General features: G+C 54.1%; 1 non-coding gene across 1 annotated transcript in view; it reads left to right on the top strand.

Annotated features, from left to right (window-relative positions):
- Positions 1 to 3,764: 3,764 nt before the first annotated feature.
- The window catches only part of LOC124733953, a 1,909-nt gene continuing 673 nt past the window's right edge, over positions 3,765 to 5,000 (top strand). Inside the window, exon 1 of the ribosomal RNA XR_007009229.1 lies at positions 3,765 to 5,000. This exon is cut by the window's right edge and continues 673 nt beyond it. This is a non-coding gene — a ribosomal RNA (small subunit ribosomal RNA).

The raw sequence follows: 5,000 nt of genomic DNA on the forward strand, positions 1-5,000 counted from the left end.
AAATAGATAGATAGATAGTGGTGCCGTGGGTGTCGACAGTAGACATAGCACACTGCCACCTACAGGGATCCGACGGAACTACGCCACCCATGCCGGCAAAACAGTATCGCCATCTATGAAAATAGGGCGACACCACATGCAATACCGCCATCTATGCGCATCTGACAACACTACGTCCGCACCACAAAACATACCGCCATCTGTAGGTCTCCCGCAACATGACCTCCTGCAACGACGCTACCGCCATCTATGAGACGCCAAGCCGACTAAGACAGCGATGGCGCCACAGTGGCCGCCTTTCGACGCCACCCACAAAGGCTGCAGCCTCTGTCGACCATAGCACCCAATCTCCAGTGGCTCTGCCGCACGAAGCCGTGGACCGGCAATGACGCCACCCGCACCCGTTCGTGCACCACCCCAACCGCCAAACTCGCACCTCCAGCGGATGAACGGCGGACGTTTCCCGCACTCGTAAAGTGCAATCCACCCCTATAACTTGCGTTTCATGAAGAGTTATTTCCAATATGCGACATTCCCGCTGTCCGTATACATGAGCCGCGACCTGTACCACTTACGAGCGAGAGACGCGATCGCGTTGCTCACTGTACGGCGTCCGATACCGAGCCATCAGCATGTCGGTCCCCATGCGCGTTGCACTCGCACTCGCAGTCGCAAAAACGTGGGGCAAATATATTACGCGGAAGAGTTATAACAGACCGAGCCCCACTGCATGGGGGGAGTCTTTGTCACTAATGTACACAGATGGAACATTTTGGACTGGAACCAGATTACCCGTACACACGGCGCTGATTAGTAATCAATGCAGAGCCATCAAACTACAGCAAATATACACAACTGTCCGTATACATGCTGAAAGAGTCTGCCCAAAATGGGAACCACACGTCAGCCAGACACTCTGATCACGCACCACTCTCTGCTTCTAACAGGCGCACATACAATATGTAAGCACCAGCATGGAACAACATCCAGTGCATCTTCTCCGCCACATTACACAATCCACACTATCACAACCAGACCAGGAGGTCCGTGCGGAAAATACAATATCCCAGCCTTTCGACATCCACCATTGCGCAGACCAGGCACCAACACCCACACATGTCCTATACAACGGTGCACCCAACATCACAATAGTACCTCCTGTCACAGCGCACAAACAATGACATGAGTCAAAGACACAGGTCTCACACAAGCATAGAATTGGAGCGCCGCCTCTAATAAGCCAAAGGTGCATCCTGACGTGACAAATCTGATCATGTCACAAGCATTCACTTACTATAATCACTATCAACGAACCTGCCGCCCCCGCCCCCCCCCCCCCCTACACCTTTCCGTACAACAACGTGTAACCTAACCTAACCTAACCTAACCTATGTTGTACCTTAACCTAACCTATGTTGTACCTTAACCTAACCTATGTTGTACCTTAACCTAACCTATGTTGTACCTTAACCTAACCTATGTTGTACCTTAACCTAACCTATGTTGTACCTTAACCTAACCTATGTTGTACCTTAACCTAACCCATGTTGTACCTTAACCTAACCCATGTTGTACCTTAACCTAACCCATGTTGTACCTTAACCTAACCCATGTTGTACCTTAACCTAACCCATGTTGTACCTTAACCTAACCCATGTTGTGCCTCAACCTAACCCATGTTGTGCCTCAACCTAACCCATGTTGTGCCTCAACCTAACCCATGTTGTGCCTTAACCTAACCCATGTTGTGCCTCAACCTAACCCATGTTGTGCCTTAACCTAACCCATGTTGTGCCTTAACCTAACCCATGTTGTGCCTTAACCTAACCCATGTTGTGCCTTAACCTAACCCATGTTGTGCCTTAACCTAACCCATGTTGTGCCTTAACCTAACCCATGTTGTGCCTTAACCTAACCCATGTTGTGCCTTAACCTAACCCATGTTGTCGCCTTAACGTAACCCACGTTGTCGCCTAAACCTGCTCTGTAATTGTTATACGACTCGTTCAATTACTGTAGTGTTGCCCACCCGCAACCCTCGCAATATAGTTCGCTACTCGCACTGCCCGCACCCCTGTGTATCGCTTCATGTTAAACACCTTGCAAGTCTTGCTCACTTTCCACATGCTCCTGCTGTACACTGTAATGTGGATGGCAGCAGGACGTACATGCCGCCCCTCCCCACGTCCCCACCTTGCCCCCTGCCTTCGCAAGCTGGTTGGTGAGAAGTTTGCATGTTCAATGCCCTTCGCATGCGACGTACTCAGGCTACGTTGTGGTGCGGCCTGTGTCAACTGTCCGCTGATGTCGTACGCGTGAACCACAATCTGTACTGCACATTCGTCCTTATGTACTGAATGATACATCGTGGCACATGTGTGACCGCACAACGACTGCGCCCAAAAACGGCGGACCATACAGTGCAAATATTGTGCACGCAGCTACGTGTCGTCTCCCTATGAGAGCTGGATTGCAGTGTGGTACGCCATAGAGACGTGTGGGAGGAACGGACGCCGTGGATGGCGATCAGCATGAGCTGTCTGTTGATGTATTCGGACCTAGTCGTCTCTCCTCACACACCGTGATGGCATGGTGCACCGCGTTCCATATCTGCGACATGCTACAGAGGCCGGTTGACAGTCGTTCGAGCAATGGACATCGCATACGTACGGGGGCCACCTTCCACGTATTGTCTAGGCGTGCACATTTTGTTGCGTGTATGTGGGCAGACGTAGTGTGGCGTGACACCTGACACAGGCATGCAATAATCGTTGAAGTTGCAAATGGCGATGGACGCCTGCGTTTTCTGGTGAAGTTACGCAAATGAACAAATGGTAACCTGTTGTGGTGCGGTTGTTCTCGCTAGGGGTGAATCGGTGATGGCGACGATAGGTTGAGGTACTAACCGGTTGTTCCAGCGATACCCACCATGCCGACGAAACTGAACGGCATCTGGGTGTGAAGCGATACGCGGCGGTGGCTGGGTGGGACCGTCCCCGGCCGGTGAGGGGGCGCCTCCCGGCGTGCTGGCCGCGCGGTGCGTGGGCGCACGCGCTACAGCCGGCTGGTGGGGGCGGCCAGTGGCAGGCGCGCCGGCCGACGGACGCGGCAGGCGTCGCAGCTGCGCGCCGGCGCACCCTGCGCGCGGCGCCGTGCGGCCAAAGTAGGTCCTCGCGGGCCCGGTGCGAAGCGCGGTGGACATCTTCAGTGTGCTGGTCCGATTGAGGACTGTGTGCGTTGAGGATGCGCCGCCGCCCGGCGCTCGGCGCCGCGACGCCGTCTGCTGCTCGGTCGCCCCAGCGGTTCTCGCTGGTGGTTTGTATCGCAGCTGTGCGGATGTGTTGGCGCGTGCGCTGTGCTGGGAGAGTTCGCTTCGGCACCCAAGTGGGGCTTTTGTCCTTCTGTGGCGCTGGCGTTGGAGCTGCCGGTCACCGTAGGTGGCGCGTGTTGTCTCCCGCCGGCAATGCCACGACAGCACGCTCCCGGGCCTCTGTCGGCAGCGGCAAGCTCAGTTGGGAGCACGGGTGGTCGCACCGAAAGCGTCTACTCGCCTAACTCCGGGCGATTGCGCCTCTCTCGAACCCGACCAAGTACTTGGGACGGCGCTGCGCGCCGCCGGGACCTGAGAGGGTTTCGAGGTGTATTGTGCAGGGGAGCTCAGCCTCCTCCTGTTTGCAGAATGATTGAGCGGACGCTTGCGTGTTCGCGCGGGCCCCCGGGACACACTCCCGGGCGGCCGGCTGCTCAGCTCTAGTTGACGCAGCTCCCTGGTTGATCCTGCCAGTAGTCATATGCTTGTCTCAAAGATTAAGCCATGCATGTCTCAGTACAAGCCGCATTAAGGTGAAACCGCGAATGGCTCATTAAATCAGTTATGGTTCCTTAGATCGTACCCACGTTACTTGGATAACTGTGGTAATTCTAGAGCTAATACATGCAAACAGAGTCCCGACCAGAGATGGAAGGGACGCTTTTATTAGATCAAAACCAATCGGTCGGCTCGTCCGGTCCGTTTGCCTTGGTGACTCTGAATAACTTTGGGCTGATCGCACGGTCCTCGTACCGGCGACGCATCTTTCAAATGTCTGCCTTATCAACTGTCGATGGTAGGTTCTGCGCCTACCATGGTTGTAACGGGTAACGGGGAATCAGGGTTCGATTCCGGAGAGGGAGCCTGAGAAACGGCTACCACATCCAAGGAAGGCAGCAGGCGCGCAAATTACCCACTCCCGGCACGGGGAGGTAGTGACGAAAAATAACGATACGGGACTCATCCGAGGCCCCGTAATCGGAATGAGTACACTTTAAATCCTTTAACGAGTATCTATTGGAGGGCAAGTCTGGTGCCAGCAGCCGCGGTAATTCCAGCTCCAATAGCGTATATTAAAGTTGTTGCGGTTAAAAAGCTCGTAGTTGGATTTGTGTCCCACGCTGTTGGTTCACCGCCCGTCGGTGTTTAACTGGCATGTATCGTGGGACGTCCTGCCGGTGGGGCGAGCTGAAGGCGTGCGACCGCCTCGTGCGTGCTCGTGCGTCCCGAGGCGGACCCCGTTGAAATCCTACCAGGGTGCTCTTTATTGAGTGTCTCGGTGGGCCGGCACGTTTACTTTGAACAAATTAGAGTGCTTAAAGCAGGCAAGCCCGCCTGAATACTGTGTGCATGGAATAATGGAATAGGACCTCGGTTCTATTTTGTTGGTTTTCGGAACCCGAGGTAATGATTAATAGGGACAGGCGGGGGCATTCGTATTGCGACGTTAGAGGTGAAATTCTTGGATCGTCGCAAGACGAACAGAAGCGAAAGCATTTGCCAAGTATGTTTTCATTAATCAAGAACGAAAGTTAGAGGTTCGAAGGCGATCAGATACCGCCCTAGTTCTAACCATAAACGATGCCAGCCAGCGATCCGCCGCAGTTCCTCCGATGACTCGGCGGGCAGCCTCCGGGAAACCAAAGCTTTTGGGTTCCGGGGGAAGTATGGTTGCAAAGCTGAAACTTAA

This window comes from Schistocerca piceifrons, unplaced genomic scaffold (genome assembly GCF_021461385.2).
Source record: "Schistocerca piceifrons isolate TAMUIC-IGC-003096 unplaced genomic scaffold, iqSchPice1.1 HiC_scaffold_1416, whole genome shotgun sequence".
Classification (NCBI taxonomy): domain Eukaryota; kingdom Metazoa; phylum Arthropoda; class Insecta; order Orthoptera; family Acrididae; genus Schistocerca; species Schistocerca piceifrons.